Source organism: Aphelocoma coerulescens, chromosome 9, assembly GCF_041296385.1.
Source record: "Aphelocoma coerulescens isolate FSJ_1873_10779 chromosome 9, UR_Acoe_1.0, whole genome shotgun sequence".
In the NCBI taxonomy this organism is placed as follows: domain Eukaryota; kingdom Metazoa; phylum Chordata; class Aves; order Passeriformes; family Corvidae; genus Aphelocoma; species Aphelocoma coerulescens.
The window spans coordinates 1,145,795-1,163,298 of NC_091023.1; the positions used below are offsets into that span (position 1 = coordinate 1,145,795).

The window sequence follows — 17,504 nt, forward strand, 5'->3', positions numbered from 1 at the left end:
TGGGGCTGAGGGGTGCCTACGGCCATACCACCCTGAGAACGCCCGATCTCGTCTGATCTCGGAAGCTAAGCAGGGTCGGGCCCGGTTAGTACTTGGATGGGAGACCGCCTGGGAATACCGGGTGCTGTAGGCTTCTTTTGCTGGGTCCTGGGCTCTGGGCCAGAGGTGCCTTGTTTTGCTTGGGCAGCGGTGCCAAGGAGCACAAGGGCGAGGGTGGCTCATGGGGCTTGCATGGCTTGCGTGGCTCTGGATCTGGCTGCAGGTTCCCTTGTTTCCGAGGGCAGGGAAGAGCTGGTGGCCATGACTGTTAGTCCTCGCATAGTTGGCGTGGCGGGAAAAGCTTGAGTGGCTTGTATGGCTCTGGGTCTGGCTGCAGGTTGGGTTGTTGCCGACAGTGGCGCTGGCGGCCGTGTGCCGGGTGCGGGGGGCATTGGGGCAGGGCAGGAAGGCGCTGGTGTGTGCTGGAGAGCGCTGCTGTGGGGCTGAGGGGTGCCTACGGCCATACCACCCTGAGAACGCCCGATCTCGTCTGATCTCGGAAGCTAAGCAGGGTCGGGCCCGGTTAGTACTTGGATGGGAGACCGCCTGGGAATACCGGGTGCTGTAGGCTTCTTTTGCTGGGTCCTGGGCTCTGGGCCAGAGGTGCCTTGTTTTGCTTGGGCAGCGGTGCCAAGGAGCACAAGGGGGAGGGTGGCTCATGGGGCTTGCATGGCTTGCGTGGCTCTGGATCTGGCTGCAGGTTCCCTTGTTTCCGAGGGCAGGGAAGAGCTGGTGGCCATGACTGTTAGTCCTCGCATAGTTGGCGTGGCGGGAAAAGCTTGAGTGGCTTGTATGGCTCTGGGTCTGGCTGCAGGTTGGGTTGTTGCCGACAGTGGCGCTGGCGGCCGTGTGCCGGGTGCGGGGGGCATTGGGGCAGGGCAGGAAGGCGCTGGTGTGTGCTGGAGAGCGCTGCTGTGGGGCTGAGGGGTGCCTACGGCCATACCACCCTGAGAACGCCCGATCTCGTCTGATCTCGGAAGCTAAGCAGGGTCGGGCCCGGTTAGTACTTGGATGGGAGACCGCCTGGGAATACCGGGTGCTGTAGGCTTCTTTTGCTGGGTTCTGGGCTCTGGGCCCGAGGTGCCTTGTTTTGCTTGGGCAGCGGTGCCAAGGAGCACAAGGGGGAGGGTGGCTCATGGGGCTTGCATGGCTTGCGTGGCTCTGGATCTGGCTGCAGGTTCCCTTGTTTCCGAGGGCAGGGAAGAGCTGGTGGCCATGACTGTTAGTCCTCGCATAGTTGGCGTGGCGGGAAAAGCTTGAGTGGCTTGTATGGCTCTGGGTCTGGCTGCAGGTTGGGTTGTTGCCGACAGTGGCGCTGGCGGCCGTGTGCCGGGTGCGAGGAGCATTGGGGCAGGGCAGGAAGGCGCTGGTGTGTGCTGGAGAGCGCTGCTGTGGGGCTGAGGGGTGCCTACGGCTATACCACCCTGAGAACGCCCGATCTCGTCTGATCTCGGAAGCTAAGCAGGGTCGGGCCCGGTTAGTACTTGGATGGGAGACCGCCTGGGAATACCGGGTGCTGTAGGCTTCTTTTGCTGGGTCCTGGGCTCTGGGCCAGAGGTGCCTTGTTTTGCTTGGGCAGCGGTGCCAAGGAGCACAAGGGCGAGGGTGGCTCATGGGGCTTGCATGGCTTGCGTGGCTCTGGATCTGGCTGCAGGTTCCCTTGTTTCCGAGGGCAGGGAAGAGCTGGTGGCCATGACTGTTAGTCCTCGCATAGTTGGCGTGGCGGGAAAAGCTTGAGTGGCTTGTATGGCTCTGGGTCTGGCTGCAGGTTGGGTTGTTGCCGACAGTGGCGCTGGCGGCCGTGTGCCGGGTGCGGGGGGCATTGGGGCAGGGCAGGAAGGCGCTGGTGTGTGCTGGAGAGCGCTGCTGTGGGGCTGAGGGGTGCCTACGGCCATACCACCCTGAGAACGCCCGATCTCGTCTGATCTCGGAAGCTAAGCAGGGTCGGGCCCGGTTAGTACTTGGATGGGAGACCGCCTGGGAATACCGGGTGCTGTAGGCTTCTTTTGCTGGGTCCTGGGCTCTGGGCCAGAGGTGCCTTGTTTTGCTTGGGCAGCGGTGCCAAGGAGCACAAGGGCGAGGGTGGCTCATGGGGCTTGCATGGCTTGCGTGGCTCTGGATCTGGCTGCAGGTTCCCTTGTTTCCGAGGGCAGGGAAGAGCTGGTGGCCATGACTGTTAGTCCTCGCATAGTTGGCGTGGCGGGCAAAGCTTGAGTGGCTTGTATGGCTCTGGGTCTGGCTGCAGGTTGGGTTGTTGCCGACAGTGGCGCTGGCGGCCGTGTGCCGGGTGCGAGGAGCATTGGGGCAGGGCAGGAAGGCGCTGGTGTGTGCTGGAGAGCGCTGCTGTGGGGCTGAGGGGTGCCTACGGCCATACCACCCTGAGAACACCCGATCTCGTCTGATCTCGGAAGCTAAGCAGGGTCGGGCCCGGTTAGTACTTGGATGGGAGACCGCCTGGGAATACCGGGTGCTGTAGGCTTCTTTTGCTGGGTCCTGGGCTCTGGGCCAGAGGTGCCTTGTTTTGCTTGGGCAGCGGTGCCAAGGAGCTCAAGGGCGAGGGTGGCTCATGGGGCTTGCATGGCTTGCGTGGCTCTGGGTCCGGCTGCAGGTTCTGTTGTTGCCGAGGGCAGGGCAGAGCTGGTGGCCATGACTGTTAGTCCTCACATAGTTGGCATGGCTGGAAAAGCTTGAGTGGCTTGTGTGGTGTTCGGTCTGGCTGCAGGTTGGGTTGTTGCCAACAGTGGCGCTGGCGGCCGTGTGCCGGGTGCGGGGGGCATTGGGGCAGGGCAGGAAGGCGCTGGTGTGTGCTGGAGAGCGCTGCTGTGGGGCTGAGGGGTGCCTACGGCCATACCACCCTGAGAACGCCCGATATCGTCTGATCTCGGAAGCTAAGCAGGGTCGGGCCCGGTTAGTACTTGGATGGGAGACCGCCTGGGAATACCGGGTGCTGTAGGCTTCTTTTGCTGGGTCCTGGGCTCTGGGCCAGAGGTGCCTTGTTTTGCTTGGGCAGCGGTGCCAAGGAGCACAAGGGGGAGGGTGGCTCATGGGGCTTGCATGGCTTGCGTGGCTCTGGGTCCGGCTGCAGGTTCTGTTGTTTCCGAGGTCAGGGCAGAGCTGGTGGCCATGACTGTTAGTCCTCACATAGTTGGCGTGGCGGGAAAAGCTTGAGTGGCTTGTATGGCTCTGGGTCTGGCTGCAGGTTGGGTTGTTGCCGACAGTGGCGCTGGCGGCCGTGTGCCGGGTGCAGGGGGCATTGGGGCAGGGCAGGAAGGCGCTGGTGTGTGCTGGAGAGCGCTGCTGTGGGGCTGAGGGGTGCCTACGGCCATACCACCCTGAGACTGCCCGATATCGTCTGATCTCGGAAGCTAAGCAGGGTCGGGCCCGGTTAGTACTTGGATGGGAGACCGCCTGGGAATACCGGGTGCTGTAGGCTTCTTTTGCTGGGTCCTGGGCTCTGGGCCAGAGGTGCCTTGTTTTGCTTGGGCAGCGGTGCCAAGGAGCTCAAGGGCGAGGGTGGCTCATGGGGCTTGCATGGCTTGCGTGGCTCTGGGTCCGGCTGCAGGTTCTGTTGTTGCCGAGGGCAGGGCAGAGCTGGTGGCCATGACTGTTAGTCCTCGCATAGTTGGCGTGGCGGGAAAAGCTTGAGTGGCTTGTATGGCTCTGGGTCTGGCTGCCGGTTGGGTTGTTGCCGACAGTGGCGCTGGCGGCCGTGTGCCGGGTGCGGGGGGCATTGGGGCAGGGCAGGAAGGCGCTGGTGTGTGCTGGAGAGCGCTGCTGTGGGGCTGAGGGGTGCCTACGGCCATACCACCCTGAGAACGCCCGATCTCGTCTGATCTCGGAAGCTAAGCAGGGTCGGGCCCGGTTAGTACTTGGATGGGAGACCGCCTGGGAATACCGGGTGCTGTAGGCTTCTTTTGCTGGGTCCTGGGCTCTGGGCCAGAGGTGCCTTGTTTTGCTTGGGCAGCGGTGCCAAGGAGCTCAAGGGCGAGGGTGGCTCATGGGGCTTGCATGGCTTGCGTGGCTCTGGGTCCGGCTGCAGGTTCTGTTGCTGCCGAGGGCAGGGCAGAGCTGGTGGCCATGACTGTTAGTCCTCACATAGTTGGCGTGGCTGGAAAAGCTTGAGTGGCTTGTGTGGTGTTCGGTCTGGCTGCTGGTTGGGTTGTTGCCGACAGTGGCGCTGGCGGCCGTGTGCCGGGTGCGGGGGGCATTGGGGCAGGGCAGGAAGGCGCTGGTGTGTGCTGGAGAGCGCTGCTGTGGGGCTGAGGGGTGCCTACGGCCATACCACCCTGAGAACGCCCGATCTCGTCTGATCTCGGAAGCTAAGCAGGGTCGGGCCCGGTTAGTACTTGGATGGGAGACCGCCTGGGAATACCGGGTGCTGTAGGCTTCTTTTGCTGGGTCCTGGGCTCTGGGCCAGAGGTGCCTTGTTTTGCTTGGGCAGCGGTGCCAAGGAGCTCAAGGGCGAGGGTGGCTCATGGGGCTTGCATGGCTTGCGTGGCTCTGGGTCCGGCTGCAGGTTCTGTTGTTTCCGAGGTCAGGGCAGAGCTGGTGGCCATGACTGTTAGTCCTCGCATAGTTGGCGTGGCTGGAAAAGCTTGAGTGGCTTGTATGGCTCTGGGTCTGGCTGCAGGTTGGGTTGTTGCCGACAGTGGCGCTGGCGGCCGTGTGCCGGGTGCGGGGGGCATTGGGGCAGGGCAGGAAGGCGCTGGTGTGTGCTGGAGAGCGCTGCTGTGGGGCTGAGGGGTGCCTACGGCCATACCACCCTGAGAACGCCCGATCTCGTCTGATCTCGGAAGCTAAGCAGGGTCGGGCCCGGTTAGTACTTGGATGGGAGACCGCCTGGGAATACCGGGTGCTGTAGGCTTCTTTTGCTGGGTCCTGGGCTCTGGGCCAGAGGTGCCTTGTTTTGCTTGGGCAGCGGTGCCAAGGAGCACAAGGGCGAGGGTGGCTCATGGGGCTTGCATGGCTTGCGTGGCTCTGGATCTGGCTGCAGGTTCCCTTGTTTCCGAGGGCAGGGAAGAGCTGGTGGCCATGACTGTTAGTCCTCGCATAGTTGGCGTGGCGGGAAAAGCTTGAGTGGCTTGTATGGCTCTGGGTCTGGCTGCAGGTTGGGTTGTTGCCGACAGTGGCGCTGGCGGCCGTGTGCCGGGTGCGGGGGGCATTGGGGCAGGGCAGGAAGGCGCTGGTGTGTGCTGGAGAGCGCTGCTGTGGGGCTGAGGGGTGCCTACGGCCATACCACCCTGAGAACGCCCGATCTCGTCTGATCTCGGAAGCTAAGCAGGGTCGGGCCCGGTTAGTACTTGGATGGGAGACCGCCTGGGAATACCGGGTGCTGTAGGCTTCTTTTGCTGGGTCCTGGGCTCTGGGCCAGAGGTGCCTTGTTTTGCTTGGGCAGCGGTGCCAAGGAGCTCAAGGGCGAGGGTGGCTCATGGGGCTTGCATGGCTTGCGTGGCTCTGGGTCCGGCTGCAGGTTCTGTTGTTTCCGAGGTCAGGGCAGAGCTGGTGGCCATGACTGTTAGTCCTCGCATAGTTGGCGTGGCTGGAAAAGCTTGAGTGGCTTGTGTGGTGTTCGGTCTGGCTGCAGGTTGGGTTGTTGCCAACAGTGGCGCTGGCGGCCGTGTGCCGGGTGCGGGGGGCATTGGGGCAGGGCAGGAAGGCGCTGGTGTGTGCTGGAGAGCGCTGCTGTGGGGCTGAGGGGTGCCTACGGCCATACCACCCTGAGAACGCCCGATATCGTCTGATCTCGGAAGCTAAGCAGGGTCGGGCCCGGTTAGTACTTGGATGGGAGACCGCCTGGGAATACCGGGTGCTGTAGGCTTCTTTTGCTGGGTCCTGGGCTCTGGGCCAGAGGTGCCTTGTTTTGCTTGGGCAGCGGTGCCAAGGAGCACAAGGGGGAGGGTGGCTCATGGGGCTTGCATGGCTTGCGTGGCTCTGGGTCCGGCTGCAGGTTCTGTTGTTTCCGAGGTCAGGGCAGAGCTGGTGGCCATGACTGTTAGTCCTCACATAGTTGGCGTGGCTGGAAAAGCTTGAGTGGCTTGTATGGCTCTGGGTCTGGCTGCAGGTTGGGTTGTTGCCGACAGTGGCGCTGGCGGCCGTGTGCCGGGTGCGGGGGGCATTGGGGCAGGGCAGGAAGGCGCTGGTGTGTGCTGGAGAGCGCTGCTGTGGGGCTGAGGGGTGCCTACGGCCATACCACCCTGAGAACGCCCGATCTCGTCTGATCTCGGAAGCTAAGCAGGGTCGGGCCCGGTTAGTACTTGGATGGGAGACCGCCTGGGAATACCGGGTGCTGTAGGCTTCTTTTGCTGGGTCCTGGGCTCTGGGCCAGAGGTGCCTTGTTTTGCTTGGGCAGCGGTGCCAAGGAGCACAAGGGCGAGGGTGGCTCATGGGGCTTGCATGGCTTGCGTGGCTCTGGATCTGGCTGCAGGTTCCCTTGTTTCCGAGGGCAGGGAAGAGCTGGTGGCCATGACTGTTAGTCCTCGCATAGTTGGCGTGGCTGGAAAAGCTTGAGTGGCTTGTGTGGTGTTCGGTCTGGCTGCAGGTTGGGTTGTTGCCAACAGTGGCGCTGGCGGCCGTGTGCCGGGTGCGGGGGGCATTGGGGCAGGGCAGGAAGGCGCTGGTGTGTGCTGGAGAGCGCTGCTGTGGGGCTGAGGGGTGCCTACGGCCATACCACCCTGAGAACGCCCGATCTCGTCTGATCTCGGAAGCTAAGCAGGGTCGGGCCCGGTTAGTACTTGGATGGGAGACCGCCTGGGAATACCGGGTGCTGTAGGCTTCTTTTGCTGGGTCCTGGGCTCTGGGCCAGAGGTGCCTTGTTTTGCTTGGGCAGCGGTGCCAAGGAGCACAAGGGGGAGGGTGGCTCATGGGGCTTGCATGGCTTGCGTGGCTCTGGGTCCGGCTGCAGGTTCTGTTGTTTCCGAGGTCAGGGCAGAGCTGGTGGCCATGACTGTTAGTCCTCACATAGTTGGCGTGGCTGGAAAAGCTTGAGTGGCTTGTATGGCTCTGGGTCTGGCTGCAGGTTGGGTTGTTGCCGACAGTGGCGCTGGCGGCCGTGTGCCGGGTGCGGGGGGCATTGGGGCAGGGCAGGAAGGCGCTGGTGTGTGCTGGAGAGCGCTGCTGTGGGGCTGAGGGGTGCCTACGGCCATACCACCCTGAGAACGCCCGATCTCGTCTGATCTCGGAAGCTAAGCAGGGTCGGGCCCGGTTAGTACTTGGATGGGAGACCGCCTGGGAATACCGGGTGCTGTAGGCTTCTTTTGCTGGGTCCTGGGCTCTGGGCCAGAGGTGCCTTGTTTTGCTTGGGCAGCGGTGCCAAGGAGCTCAAGGGCGAGGGTGGCTCATGGGGCTTGCATGGCTTGCGTGGCTCTGGGTCCGGCTGCAGGTTCTGTTGCTGCCGAGGGCAGGGCAGAGCTGGTGGCCATGACTGTTAGTCCTCACATAGTTGGCGTGGCTGGAAAAGCTTGAGTGGCTTGTGTGGTGTTCGGTCTGGCTGCTGGTTGGGTTGTTGCCGACAGTGGCGCTGGCGGCCGTGTGCCGGGTGCGGGGGGCATTGGGGCAGGGCAGGAAGGCGCTGGTGTGTGCTGGAGAGCGCTGCTGTGGGGCTGAGGGGTGCCTACGGCCATACCACCCTGAGAACGCCCGATCTCGTCTGATCTCGGAAGCTAAGCAGGGTCGGGCCCGGTTAGTACTTGGATGGGAGACCGCCTGGGAATACCGGGTGCTGTAGGCTTCTTTTGCTGGGTCCTGGGCTCTGGGCCAGAGGTGCCTTGTTTTGCTTGGGCAGCGGTGCCAAGGAGCACAAGGGCGAGGGTGGCTCATGGGGCTTGCATGGCTTGCGTGGCTCTGGATCTGGCTGCAGGTTCCCTTGTTTCCGAGGGCAGGGAAGAGCTGGTGGCCATGACTGTTAGTCCTCGCATAGTTGGCGTGGCGGGAAAAGCTTGAGTGGCTTGTATGGCTCTGGGTCTGGCTGCAGGTTGGGTTGTTGCCGACAGTGGCGCTGGCGGCCGTGTGCCGGGTGCGGGGGGCATTGGGGCAGGGCAGGAAGGCGCTGGTGTGTGCTGGAGAGCGCTGCTGTGGGGCTGAGGGGTGCCTACGGCCATACCACCCTGAGAACGCCCGATCTCGTCTGATCTCGGAAGCTAAGCAGGGTCGGGCCCGGTTAGTACTTGGATGGGAGACCGCCTGGGAATACCGGGTGCTGTAGGCTTCTTTTGCTGGGTCCTGGGCTCTGGGCCAGAGGTGCCTTGTTTTGCTTGGGCAGCGGTGCCAAGGAGCTCAAGGGCGAGGGTGGCTCATGGGGCTTGCATGGCTTGCGTGGCTCTGGGTCCGGCTGCAGGTTCTGTTGTTTCCGAGGTCAGGGCAGAGCTGGTGGCCATGACTGTTAGTCCTCGCATAGTTGGCGTGGCTGGAAAAGCTTGAGTGGCTTGTGTGGTGTTCGGTCTGGCTGCAGGTTGGGTTGTTGCCGACAGTGGCGCTGGCGGCCGTGTGCCGGGTGCGGGGGGCATTGGGGCAGGGCAGGAAGGCGCTGGTGTGTGCTGGAGAGCGCTGCTGTGGGGCTGAGGGGTGCCTACGGCCATACCACCCTGAGAACGCCCGATCTCGTCTGATCTCGGAAGCTAAGCAGGGTCGGGCCCGGTTAGTACTTGGATGGGAGACCGCCTGGGAATACCGGGTGCTGTAGGCTTCTTTTGCTGGGTCCTGGGCTCTGGGCCAGAGGTGCCTTGTTTTGCTTGGGCAGCGGTGCCAAGGAGCACAAGGGGGAGGGTGGCTCATGGGGCTTGCATGGCTTGCGTGGCTCTGGGTCCGGCTGCAGGTTCTGTTGTTTCCGAGGTCAGGGCAGAGCTGGTGGCCATGACTGTTAGTCCTCACATAGTTGGCGTGGCTGGAAAAGCTTGAGTGGCTTGTATGGCTCTGGGTCTGGCTGCAGGTTGGGTTGTTGCCGACAGTGGCGCTGGCGGCCGTGTGCCGGGTGCGGGGGGCATTGGGGCAGGGCAGGAAGGCGCTGGTGTGTGCTGGAGAGCGCTGCTGTGGGGCTGAGGGGTGCCTACGGCCATACCACCCTGAGAACGCCCGATCTCGTCTGATCTCGGAAGCTAAGCAGGGTCGGGCCCGGTTAGTACTTGGATGGGAGACCGCCTGGGAATACCGGGTGCTGTAGGCTTCTTTTGCTGGGTCCTGGGCTCTGGGCCAGAGGTGCCTTGTTTTGCTTGGGCAGCGGTGCCAAGGAGCACAAGGGCGAGGGTGGCTCATGGGGCTTGCATGGCTTGCGTGGCTCTGGATCTGGCTGCAGGTTCCCTTGTTTCCGAGGGCAGGGAAGAGCTGGTGGCCATGACTGTTAGTCCTCGCATAGTTGGCGTGGCGGGAAAAGCTTGAGTGGCTTGTATGGCTCTGGGTCTGGCTGCAGGTTGGGTTGTTGCCGACAGTGGCGCTGGCGGCCGTGTGCCGGGTGCGGGGGGCATTGGGGCAGGGCAGGAAGGCGCTGGTGTGTGCTGGAGAGCGCTGCTGTGGGGCTGAGGGGTGCCTACGGCCATACCACCCTGAGAACGCCCGATCTCGTCTGATCTCGGAAGCTAAGCAGGGTCGGGCCCGGTTAGTACTTGGATGGGAGACCGCCTGGGAATACCGGGTGCTGTAGGCTTCTTTTGCTGGGTCCTGGGCTCTGGGCCAGAGGTGCCTTGTTTTGCTTGGGCAGCGGTGCCAAGGAGCTCAAGGGCGAGGGTGGCTCATGGGGCTTGCATGGCTTGCGTGGCTCTGGGTCCGGCTGCAGGTTCTGTTGTTTCCGAGGTCAGGGCAGAGCTGGTGGCCATGACTGTTAGTCCTCGCATAGTTGGCGTGGCTGGAAAAGCTTGAGTGGCTTGTGTGGTGTTCGGTCTGGCTGCAGGTTGGGTTGTTGCCAACAGTGGCGCTGGCGGCCGTGTGCCGGGTGCGGGGGGCATTGGGGCAGGGCAGGAAGGCGCTGGTGTGTGCTGGAGAGCGCTGCTGTGGGGCTGAGGGGTGCCTACGGCCATACCACCCTGAGAACGCCCGATATCGTCTGATCTCGGAAGCTAAGCAGGGTCGGGCCCGGTTAGTACTTGGATGGGAGACCGCCTGGGAATACCGGGTGCTGTAGGCTTCTTTTGCTGGGTCCTGGGCTCTGGGCCAGAGGTGCCTTGTTTTGCTTGGGCAGCGGTGCCAAGGAGCACAAGGGGGAGGGTGGCTCATGGGGCTTGCATGGCTTGCGTGGCTCTGGGTCCGGCTGCAGGTTCTGTTGTTTCCGAGGTCAGGGCAGAGCTGGTGGCCATGACTGTTAGTCCTCACATAGTTGGCGTGGCTGGAAAAGCTTGAGTGGCTTGTATGGCTCTGGGTCTGGCTGCAGGTTGGGTTGTTGCCGACAGTGGCGCTGGCGGCCGTGTGCCGGGTGCGGGGGGCATTGGGGCAGGGCAGGAAGGCGCTGGTGTGTGCTGGAGAGCGCTGCTGTGGGGCTGAGGGGTGCCTACGGCCATACCACCCTGAGAACGCCCGATCTCGTCTGATCTCGGAAGCTAAGCAGGGTCGGGCCCGGTTAGTACTTGGATGGGAGACCGCCTGGGAATACCGGGTGCTGTAGGCTTCTTTTGCTGGGTCCTGGGCTCTGGGCCAGAGGTGCCTTGTTTTGCTTGGGCAGCGGTGCCAAGGAGCACAAGGGCGAGGGTGGCTCATGGGGCTTGCATGGCTTGCGTGGCTCTGGATCTGGCTGCAGGTTCCCTTGTTTCCGAGGGCAGGGAAGAGCTGGTGGCCATGACTGTTAGTCCTCGCATAGTTGGCATGGCTGGAAAAGCTTGAGTGGCTTGTATGGCTCTGGGTCTGGCTGCAGGTTGGGTTGTTGCCGACAGTGGCGCTGGCGGCCGTGTGCCGGGTGCGGGGGGCATTGGGGCAGGGCAGGAAGGCGCTGGTGTGTGCTGGAGAGCGCTGCTGTGGGGCTGAGGGGTGCCTACGGCCATACCACCCTGAGAACGCCCGATCTCGTCTGATCTCGGAAGCTAAGCAGGGTCGGACCCGGTTAGTACTTGGATGGGAGACCGCCTGGGAATACCGGGTGCTGTAGGCTTCTTTTGCTGGGTCCTGGGCTCTGGGCCAGAGGTGCCTTGTTTTGCTTGGGCAGCGGTGCCAAGGAGCACAAGGGGGAGGGTGGCTCATGGGGCTTGCATGGCTTGCGTGGCTCTGGGTCCGGCTGCAGGTTCTGTTGTTTCCGAGGTCAGGGCAGAGCTGGTGGCCATGACTGTTAGTCCTCACATAGTTGGCGTGGCTGGAAAAGCTTGAGTGGCTTGTATGGCTCTGGGTCTGGCTGCAGGTTGGGTTGTTGCCGACAGTGGCGCTGGCGGCCGTGTGCCGGGTGCGGGGGGCATTGGGGCAGGGCAGGAAGGCGCTGGTGTGTGCTGGAGAGCGCTGCTGTGGGGCTGAGGGGTGCCTACGGCCATACCACCCTGAGAACGCCCGATCTCGTCTGATCTCGGAAGCTAAGCAGGGTCGGGCCCGGTTAGTACTTGGATGGGAGACCGCCTGGGAATACCGGGTGCTGTAGGCTTCTTTTGCTGGGTCCTGGGCTCTGGGCCAGAGGTGCCTTGTTTTGCTTGGGCAGCGGTGCCAAGGAGCTCAAGGGCGAGGGTGGCTCATGGGGCTTGCATGGCTTGCGTGGCTCTGGGTCCGGCTGCAGGTTCTGTTGCTGCCGAGGGCAGGGCAGAGCTGGTGGCCATGACTGTTAGTCCTCACATAGTTGGCGTGGCTGGAAAAGCTTGAGTGGCTTGTGTGGTGTTCGGTCTGGCTGCTGGTTGGGTTGTTGCCGACAGTGGCGCTGGCGGCCGTGTGCCGGGTGCGGGGGGCATTGGGGCAGGGCAGGAAGGCGCTGGTGTGTGCTGGAGAGCGCTGCTGTGGGGCTGAGGGGTGCCTACGGCCATACCACCCTGAGAACGCCCGATATCGTCTGATCTCGGAAGCTAAGCAGGGTCGGGCCCGGTTAGTACTTGGATGGGAGACCGCCTGGGAATACCGGGTGCTGTAGGCTTCTTTTGCTGGGTCCTGGGCTCTGGGCCAGAGGTGCCTTGTTTTGCTTGGGCAGCGGTGCCAAGGAGCACAAGGGGGAGGGTGGCTCATGGGGCTTGCATGGCTTGCGTGGCTCTGGGTCCGGCTGCAGGTTCTGTTGTTTCCGAGGTCAGGGCAGAGCTGGTGGCCATGACTGTTAGTCCTCACATAGTTGGCGTGGCTGGAAAAGCTTGAGTGGCTTGTATGGCTCTGGGTCTGGCTGCAGGTTGGGTTGTTGCCGACAGTGGCGCTGGCGGCCGTGTGCCGGGTGCGGGGGGCATTGGGGCAGGGCAGGAAGGCGCTGGTGTGTGCTGGAGAGCGCTGCTGTGGGGCTGAGGGGTGCCTACGGCCATACCACCCTGAGAACGCCCGATCTCGTCTGATCTCGGAAGCTAAGCAGGGTCGGGCCCGGTTAGTACTTGGATGGGAGACCGCCTGGGAATACCGGGTGCTGTAGGCTTCTTTTGCTGGGTCCTGGGCTCTGGGCCAGAGGTGCCTTGTTTTGCTTGGGCAGCGGTGCCAAGGAGCACAAGGGGGAGGGTGGCTCATGGGGCTTGCATGGCTTGCGTGGCTCTGGGTCCGGCTGCAGGTTCTGTTGTTTCCGAGGTCAGGGCAGAGCTGGTGGCCATGACTGTTAGTCCTCACATAGTTGGCGTGGCTGGAAAAGCTTGAGTGGCTTGTATGGCTCTGGGTCTGGCTGCAGGTTGGGTTGTTGCCGACAGTGGCGCTGGCGGCCGTGTGCCGGGTGCGGGGGGCATTGGGGCAGGGCAGGAAGGCGCTGGTGTGTGCTGGAGAGCGCTGCTGTGGGGCTGAGGGGTGCCTACGGCCATACCACCCTGAGAACGCCCGATCTCGTCTGATCTCGGAAGCTAAGCAGGGTCGGGCCCGGTTAGTACTTGGATGGGAGACCGCCTGGGAATACCGGGTGCTGTAGGCTTCTTTTGCTGGGTCCTGGGCTCTGGGCCAGAGGTGCCTTGTTTTGCTTGGGCAGCGGTGCCAAGGAGCACAAGGGCGAGGGTGGCTCATGGGGCTTGCATGGCTTGCGTGGCTCTGGATCTGGCTGCAGGTTCCCTTGTTTCCGAGGGCAGGGAAGAGCTGGTGGCCATGACTGTTAGTCCTCGCATAGTTGGCGTGGCGGGAAAAGCTTGAGTGGCTTGTATGGCTCTGGGTCTGGCTGCAGGTTGGGTTGTTGCCGACAGTGGCGCTGGCGGCCGTGTGCCGGGTGCGGGGGGCATTGGGGCAGGGCAGGAAGGCGCTGGTGTGTGCTGGAGAGCGCTGCTGTGGGGCTGAGGGGTGCCTACGGCCATACCACCCTGAGAACGCCCGATCTCGTCTGATCTCGGAAGCTAAGCAGGGTCGGGCCCGGTTAGTACTTGGATGGGAGACCGCCTGGGAATACCGGGTGCTGTAGGCTTCTTTTGCTGGGTCCTGGGCTCTGGGCCAGAGGTGCCTTGTTTTGCTTGGGCAGCGGTGCCAAGGAGCTCAAGGGCGAGGGTGGCTCATGGGGCTTGCATGGCTTGCGTGGCTCTGGGTCCGGCTGCAGGTTCTGTTGTTTCCGAGGTCAGGGCAGAGCTGGTGGCCATGACTGTTAGTCCTCGCATAGTTGGCGTGGCTGGAAAAGCTTGAGTGGCTTGTGTGGTGTTCGGTCTGGCTGCAGGTTGGGTTGTTGCCAACAGTGGCGCTGGCGGCCGTGTGCCGGGTGCGGGGGGCATTGGGGCAGGGCAGGAAGGCGCTGGTGTGTGCTGGAGAGCGCTGCTGTGGGGCTGAGGGGTGCCTACGGCCATACCACCCTGAGAACGCCCGATATCGTCTGATCTCGGAAGCTAAGCAGGGTCGGGCCCGGTTAGTACTTGGATGGGAGACCGCCTGGGAATACCGGGTGCTGTAGGCTTCTTTTGCTGGGTCCTGGGCTCTGGGCCAGAGGTGCCTTGTTTTGCTTGGGCAGCGGTGCCAAGGAGCACAAGGGGGAGGGTGGCTCATGGGGCTTGCATGGCTTGCGTGGCTCTGGGTCCGGCTGCAGGTTCTGTTGTTTCCGAGGTCAGGGCAGAGCTGGTGGCCATGACTGTTAGTCCTCACATAGTTGGCGTGGCTGGAAAAGCTTGAGTGGCTTGTATGGCTCTGGGTCTGGCTGCAGGTTGGGTTGTTGCCGACAGTGGCGCTGGCGGCCGTGTGCCGGGTGCGGGGGGCATTGGGGCAGGGCAGGAAGGCGCTGGTGTGTGCTGGAGAGCGCTGCTGTGGGGCTGAGGGGTGCCTACGGCCATACCACCCTGAGAACGCCCGATCTCGTCTGATCTCGGAAGCTAAGCAGGGTCGGGCCCGGTTAGTACTTGGATGGGAGACCGCCTGGGAATACCGGGTGCTGTAGGCTTCTTTTGCTGGGTCCTGGGCTCTGGGCCAGAGGTGCCTTGTTTTGCTTGGGCAGCGGTGCCAAGGAGCACAAGGGCGAGGGTGGCTCATGGGGCTTGCATGGCTTGCGTGGCTCTGGATCTGGCTGCAGGTTCCCTTGTTTCCGAGGGCAGGGAAGAGCTGGTGGCCATGACTGTTAGTCCTCGCATAGTTGGCATGGCTGGAAAAGCTTGAGTGGCTTGTATGGCTCTGGGTCTGGCTGCAGGTTGGGTTGTTGCCGACAGTGGCGCTGGCGGCCGTGTGCCGGGTGCGGGGGGCATTGGGGCAGGGCAGGAAGGCGCTGGTGTGTGCTGGAGAGCGCTGCTGTGGGGCTGAGGGGTGCCTACGGCCATACCACCCTGAGAACGCCCGATCTCGTCTGATCTCGGAAGCTAAGCAGGGTCGGACCCGGTTAGTACTTGGATGGGAGACCGCCTGGGAATACCGGGTGCTGTAGGCTTCTTTTGCTGGGTCCTGGGCTCTGGGCCAGAGGTGCCTTGTTTTGCTTGGGCAGCGGTGCCAAGGAGCTCAAGGGCGAGGGTGGCTCATGGGGCTTGCATGGCTTGCGTGGCTCTGGGTCCGGCTGCAGGTTCTGTTGCTGCCGAGGGCAGGGCAGAGCTGGTGGCCATGACTGTTAGTCCTCACATAGTTGGCGTGGCTGGAAAAGCTTGAGTGGCTTGTGTGGTGTTCGGTCTGGCTGCTGGTTGGGTTGTTGCCGACAGTGGCGCTGGCGGCCGTGTGCCGGGTGCGGGGGGCATTGGGGCAGGGCAGGAAGGCGCTGGTGTGTGCTGGAGAGCGCTGCTGTGGGGCTGAGGGGTGCCTACGGCCATACCACCCTGAGAACGCCCGATCTCGTCTGATCTCGGAAGCTAAGCAGGGTCGGGCCCGGTTAGTACTTGGATGGGAGACCGCCTGGGAATACCGGGTGCTGTAGGCTTCTTTTGCTGGGTCCTGGGCTCTGGGCCAGAGGTGCCTTGTTTTGCTTGGGCAGCGGTGCCAAGGAGCACAAGGGGGAGGGTGGCTCATGGGGCTTGCATGGCTTGCGTGGCTCTGGGTCCGGCTGCAGGTTCTGTTGTTTCCGAGGTCAGGGCAGAGCTGGTGGCCATGACTGTTAGTCCTCACATAGTTGGCGTGGCTGGAAAAGCTTGAGTGGCTTGTATGGCTCTGGGTCTGGCTGCAGGTTGGGTTGTTGCCGACAGTGGCGCTGGCGGCCGTGTGCCGGGTGCGGGGGGCATTGGGGCAGGGCAGGAAGGCGCTGGTGTGTGCTGGAGAGCGCTGCTGTGGGGCTGAGGGGTGCCTACGGCCATACCACCCTGAGAACGCCCGATCTCGTCTGATCTCGGAAGCTAAGCAGGGTCGGGCCCGGTTAGTACTTGGATGGGAGACCGCCTGGGAATACCGGGTGCTGTAGGCTTCTTTTGCTGGGTCCTGGGCTCTGGGCCAGAGGTGCCTTGTTTTGCTTGGGCAGCGGTGCCAAGGAGCACAAGGGCGAGGGTGGCTCATGGGGCTTGCATGGCTTGCGTGGCTCTGGATCTGGCTGCAGGTTCCCTTGTTTCCGAGGGCAGGGAAGAGCTGGTGGCCATGACTGTTAGTCCTCGCATAGTTGGCGTGGCGGGAAAAGCTTGAGTGGCTTGTATGGCTCTGGGTCTGGCTGCAGGTTGGGTTGTTGCCGACAGTGGCGCTGGCGGCCGTGTGCCGGGTGCGGGGGGCATTGGGGCAGGGCAGGAAGGCGCTGGTGTGTGCTGGAGAGCGCTGCTGTGGGGCTGAGGGGTGCCTACGGCCATACCACCCTGAGAACGCCCGATATCGTCTGATCTCGGAAGCTAAGCAGGGTCGGGCCCGGTTAGTACTTGGATGGGAGACCGCCTGGGAATACCGGGTGCTGTAGGCTTCTTTTGCTGGGTCCTGGGCTCTGGGCCAGAGGTGCCTTGTTTTGCTTGGGCAGCGGTGCCAAGGAGCACAAGGGCGAGGGTGGCTCATGGGGCTTGCATGGCTTGCGTGGCTCTGGATCTGGCTGCAGGTTCCCTTGTTTCCGAGGGCAGGGAAGAGCTGGTGGCCATGACTGTTAGTCCTCGCATAGTTGGCGTGGCGGGAAAAGCTTGAGTGGCTTGTATGGCTCTGGGTCTGGCTGCAGGTTGGGTTGTTGCCGACAGTGGCGCTGGCGGCCGTGTGCCGGGTGCGGGGGGCATTGGGGCAGGGCAGGAAGGCGCTGGTGTGTGCTGGAGAGCGCTGCTGTGGGGCTGAGGGGTGCCTACGGCCATACCACCCTGAGAACGCCCGATCTCGTCTGATCTCGGAAGCTAAGCAGGGTCGGGCCCGGTTAGTACTTGGATGGGAGACCGCCTGGGAATACCGGGTGCTGTAGGCTTCTTTTGCTGGGTCCTGGGCTCTGGGCCAGAGGTGCCTTGTTTTGCTTGGGCAGCGGTGCCAAGGAGCACAAGGGGGAGGGTGGCTCATGGGGCTTGCATGGCTTGCGTGGCTCTGGATCTGGCTGCAGGTTCCCTTGTTTCCGAGGGCAGGGAAGAGCTGGTGGCCATGACTGTTAGTCCTCGCATAGTTGGCGTGGCGGGAAAAGCTTGAGTGGCTTGTATGGCTCTGGGTCTGGCTGCAGGTTGGGTTGTTGCCGACAGTGGCGCTGGCGGCCGTGTGCCGGGTGCGGGGGGCATTGGGGCAGGGCAGGAAGGCGCTGGTGTGTGCTGGAGAGCGCTGCTGTGGGGCTGAGGGGTGCCTACGGCCATACCACCCTGAGAACGCCCGATCTCGTCTGATCTCGGAAGCTAAGCAGGGTCGGGCCCGGTTAGTACTTGGATGGGAGACCGCCTGGGAATACCGGGTGCTGTAGGCTTCTTTTGCTGGGTCCTGGGCTCTGGGCCAGAGGTGCCTTGTTTTGCTTGGGCAGCGGTGCCAAGGAGCACAAGGGGGAGGGTGGCTCATGGGGCTTGCATGGCTTGCGTGGCTCTGGATCTGGCTGCAGGTTCCCTTGTTTCCGAGGGCAGGGAAGAGCTGGTGGCCATGACTGTTAGTCCTCGCATAGTTGGCGTGGC

General features: G+C 63.2%; 37 non-coding genes across 37 annotated transcripts; all 37 read left to right on the forward strand.

The window, feature by feature from the left end:
• Positions 1-14: 14 nt before the first annotated feature.
• LOC138115085 (5S ribosomal RNA) lies at positions 15-133 on the forward strand. The gene has a single exon (XR_011152998.1). It is a non-coding gene; the product is annotated as a 5S ribosomal RNA (ribosomal RNA).
• Positions 134-491: 358 nt separating this feature from the next.
• Positions 492-610, forward strand: LOC138115087 (5S ribosomal RNA). Its single transcript, XR_011153000.1, has one exon. It is a non-coding gene; the product is annotated as a 5S ribosomal RNA (ribosomal RNA).
• Positions 611-968: 358 nt separating this feature from the next.
• LOC138115088 (5S ribosomal RNA) lies at positions 969-1,087 on the forward strand. The gene has a single exon (XR_011153001.1). It is a non-coding gene; the product is annotated as a 5S ribosomal RNA (ribosomal RNA).
• Positions 1,088-1,445: 358 nt separating this feature from the next.
• LOC138115307 (5S ribosomal RNA) lies at positions 1,446-1,564 on the forward strand. The gene has a single exon (XR_011153221.1). It is a non-coding gene; the product is annotated as a 5S ribosomal RNA (ribosomal RNA).
• A 358-nt stretch (positions 1,565-1,922) lies between these two features.
• On the forward strand, positions 1,923-2,041 carry LOC138115089 (5S ribosomal RNA). The gene has a single exon (XR_011153002.1). It is a non-coding gene; the product is annotated as a 5S ribosomal RNA (ribosomal RNA).
• Positions 2,042-2,399: 358 nt separating this feature from the next.
• On the forward strand, positions 2,400-2,518 carry LOC138115823 (5S ribosomal RNA). Its single transcript, XR_011153728.1, has one exon. It is a non-coding gene; the product is annotated as a 5S ribosomal RNA (ribosomal RNA).
• A 358-nt stretch (positions 2,519-2,876) lies between these two features.
• Positions 2,877-2,995, forward strand: LOC138115647 (5S ribosomal RNA). The gene has a single exon (XR_011153558.1). It is a non-coding gene; the product is annotated as a 5S ribosomal RNA (ribosomal RNA).
• A 358-nt stretch (positions 2,996-3,353) lies between these two features.
• On the forward strand, positions 3,354-3,472 carry LOC138115718 (5S ribosomal RNA). The gene has a single exon (XR_011153628.1). It is a non-coding gene; the product is annotated as a 5S ribosomal RNA (ribosomal RNA).
• A 358-nt stretch (positions 3,473-3,830) lies between these two features.
• On the forward strand, positions 3,831-3,949 carry LOC138115090 (5S ribosomal RNA). The gene has a single exon (XR_011153003.1). It is a non-coding gene; the product is annotated as a 5S ribosomal RNA (ribosomal RNA).
• A 358-nt stretch (positions 3,950-4,307) lies between these two features.
• On the forward strand, positions 4,308-4,426 carry LOC138115091 (5S ribosomal RNA). The gene has a single exon (XR_011153004.1). It is a non-coding gene; the product is annotated as a 5S ribosomal RNA (ribosomal RNA).
• A 358-nt stretch (positions 4,427-4,784) lies between these two features.
• LOC138115092 (5S ribosomal RNA) lies at positions 4,785-4,903 on the forward strand. The gene has a single exon (XR_011153005.1). It is a non-coding gene; the product is annotated as a 5S ribosomal RNA (ribosomal RNA).
• Positions 4,904-5,261: 358 nt separating this feature from the next.
• LOC138115093 (5S ribosomal RNA) lies at positions 5,262-5,380 on the forward strand. The gene has a single exon (XR_011153006.1). It is a non-coding gene; the product is annotated as a 5S ribosomal RNA (ribosomal RNA).
• Positions 5,381-5,738: 358 nt separating this feature from the next.
• LOC138115648 (5S ribosomal RNA) lies at positions 5,739-5,857 on the forward strand. The gene has a single exon (XR_011153559.1). It is a non-coding gene; the product is annotated as a 5S ribosomal RNA (ribosomal RNA).
• Positions 5,858-6,215: 358 nt separating this feature from the next.
• On the forward strand, positions 6,216-6,334 carry LOC138115094 (5S ribosomal RNA). The gene has a single exon (XR_011153007.1). It is a non-coding gene; the product is annotated as a 5S ribosomal RNA (ribosomal RNA).
• A 358-nt stretch (positions 6,335-6,692) lies between these two features.
• LOC138115095 (5S ribosomal RNA) lies at positions 6,693-6,811 on the forward strand. Its single transcript, XR_011153008.1, has one exon. It is a non-coding gene; the product is annotated as a 5S ribosomal RNA (ribosomal RNA).
• A 358-nt stretch (positions 6,812-7,169) lies between these two features.
• Positions 7,170-7,288, forward strand: LOC138115096 (5S ribosomal RNA). The gene has a single exon (XR_011153009.1). It is a non-coding gene; the product is annotated as a 5S ribosomal RNA (ribosomal RNA).
• Positions 7,289-7,646: 358 nt separating this feature from the next.
• LOC138115098 (5S ribosomal RNA) lies at positions 7,647-7,765 on the forward strand. Its single transcript, XR_011153011.1, has one exon. It is a non-coding gene; the product is annotated as a 5S ribosomal RNA (ribosomal RNA).
• A 358-nt stretch (positions 7,766-8,123) lies between these two features.
• LOC138115099 (5S ribosomal RNA) lies at positions 8,124-8,242 on the forward strand. The gene has a single exon (XR_011153012.1). It is a non-coding gene; the product is annotated as a 5S ribosomal RNA (ribosomal RNA).
• A 358-nt stretch (positions 8,243-8,600) lies between these two features.
• On the forward strand, positions 8,601-8,719 carry LOC138115100 (5S ribosomal RNA). Its single transcript, XR_011153013.1, has one exon. It is a non-coding gene; the product is annotated as a 5S ribosomal RNA (ribosomal RNA).
• Positions 8,720-9,077: 358 nt separating this feature from the next.
• On the forward strand, positions 9,078-9,196 carry LOC138115101 (5S ribosomal RNA). The gene has a single exon (XR_011153014.1). It is a non-coding gene; the product is annotated as a 5S ribosomal RNA (ribosomal RNA).
• Positions 9,197-9,554: 358 nt separating this feature from the next.
• On the forward strand, positions 9,555-9,673 carry LOC138115102 (5S ribosomal RNA). Its single transcript, XR_011153015.1, has one exon. It is a non-coding gene; the product is annotated as a 5S ribosomal RNA (ribosomal RNA).
• Positions 9,674-10,031: 358 nt separating this feature from the next.
• On the forward strand, positions 10,032-10,150 carry LOC138115649 (5S ribosomal RNA). The gene has a single exon (XR_011153560.1). It is a non-coding gene; the product is annotated as a 5S ribosomal RNA (ribosomal RNA).
• A 358-nt stretch (positions 10,151-10,508) lies between these two features.
• Positions 10,509-10,627, forward strand: LOC138115103 (5S ribosomal RNA). The gene has a single exon (XR_011153016.1). It is a non-coding gene; the product is annotated as a 5S ribosomal RNA (ribosomal RNA).
• A 358-nt stretch (positions 10,628-10,985) lies between these two features.
• Positions 10,986-11,104, forward strand: LOC138115345 (5S ribosomal RNA). The gene has a single exon (XR_011153258.1). It is a non-coding gene; the product is annotated as a 5S ribosomal RNA (ribosomal RNA).
• A 358-nt stretch (positions 11,105-11,462) lies between these two features.
• Positions 11,463-11,581, forward strand: LOC138115104 (5S ribosomal RNA). Its single transcript, XR_011153017.1, has one exon. It is a non-coding gene; the product is annotated as a 5S ribosomal RNA (ribosomal RNA).
• A 358-nt stretch (positions 11,582-11,939) lies between these two features.
• On the forward strand, positions 11,940-12,058 carry LOC138115650 (5S ribosomal RNA). Its single transcript, XR_011153561.1, has one exon. It is a non-coding gene; the product is annotated as a 5S ribosomal RNA (ribosomal RNA).
• Positions 12,059-12,416: 358 nt separating this feature from the next.
• Positions 12,417-12,535, forward strand: LOC138115105 (5S ribosomal RNA). The gene has a single exon (XR_011153018.1). It is a non-coding gene; the product is annotated as a 5S ribosomal RNA (ribosomal RNA).
• Positions 12,536-12,893: 358 nt separating this feature from the next.
• Positions 12,894-13,012, forward strand: LOC138115106 (5S ribosomal RNA). The gene has a single exon (XR_011153019.1). It is a non-coding gene; the product is annotated as a 5S ribosomal RNA (ribosomal RNA).
• A 358-nt stretch (positions 13,013-13,370) lies between these two features.
• Positions 13,371-13,489, forward strand: LOC138115107 (5S ribosomal RNA). The gene has a single exon (XR_011153020.1). It is a non-coding gene; the product is annotated as a 5S ribosomal RNA (ribosomal RNA).
• Positions 13,490-13,847: 358 nt separating this feature from the next.
• LOC138115651 (5S ribosomal RNA) lies at positions 13,848-13,966 on the forward strand. Its single transcript, XR_011153562.1, has one exon. It is a non-coding gene; the product is annotated as a 5S ribosomal RNA (ribosomal RNA).
• A 358-nt stretch (positions 13,967-14,324) lies between these two features.
• LOC138115109 (5S ribosomal RNA) lies at positions 14,325-14,443 on the forward strand. The gene has a single exon (XR_011153022.1). It is a non-coding gene; the product is annotated as a 5S ribosomal RNA (ribosomal RNA).
• Positions 14,444-14,801: 358 nt separating this feature from the next.
• Positions 14,802-14,920, forward strand: LOC138115346 (5S ribosomal RNA). The gene has a single exon (XR_011153259.1). It is a non-coding gene; the product is annotated as a 5S ribosomal RNA (ribosomal RNA).
• A 358-nt stretch (positions 14,921-15,278) lies between these two features.
• Positions 15,279-15,397, forward strand: LOC138115111 (5S ribosomal RNA). Its single transcript, XR_011153023.1, has one exon. It is a non-coding gene; the product is annotated as a 5S ribosomal RNA (ribosomal RNA).
• A 358-nt stretch (positions 15,398-15,755) lies between these two features.
• Positions 15,756-15,874, forward strand: LOC138115112 (5S ribosomal RNA). Its single transcript, XR_011153024.1, has one exon. It is a non-coding gene; the product is annotated as a 5S ribosomal RNA (ribosomal RNA).
• Positions 15,875-16,232: 358 nt separating this feature from the next.
• Positions 16,233-16,351, forward strand: LOC138115652 (5S ribosomal RNA). Its single transcript, XR_011153563.1, has one exon. It is a non-coding gene; the product is annotated as a 5S ribosomal RNA (ribosomal RNA).
• A 358-nt stretch (positions 16,352-16,709) lies between these two features.
• Positions 16,710-16,828, forward strand: LOC138115113 (5S ribosomal RNA). The gene has a single exon (XR_011153025.1). It is a non-coding gene; the product is annotated as a 5S ribosomal RNA (ribosomal RNA).
• Positions 16,829-17,186: 358 nt separating this feature from the next.
• On the forward strand, positions 17,187-17,305 carry LOC138115114 (5S ribosomal RNA). The gene has a single exon (XR_011153026.1). It is a non-coding gene; the product is annotated as a 5S ribosomal RNA (ribosomal RNA).
• Positions 17,306-17,504: the final 199 nt, after the last annotated feature.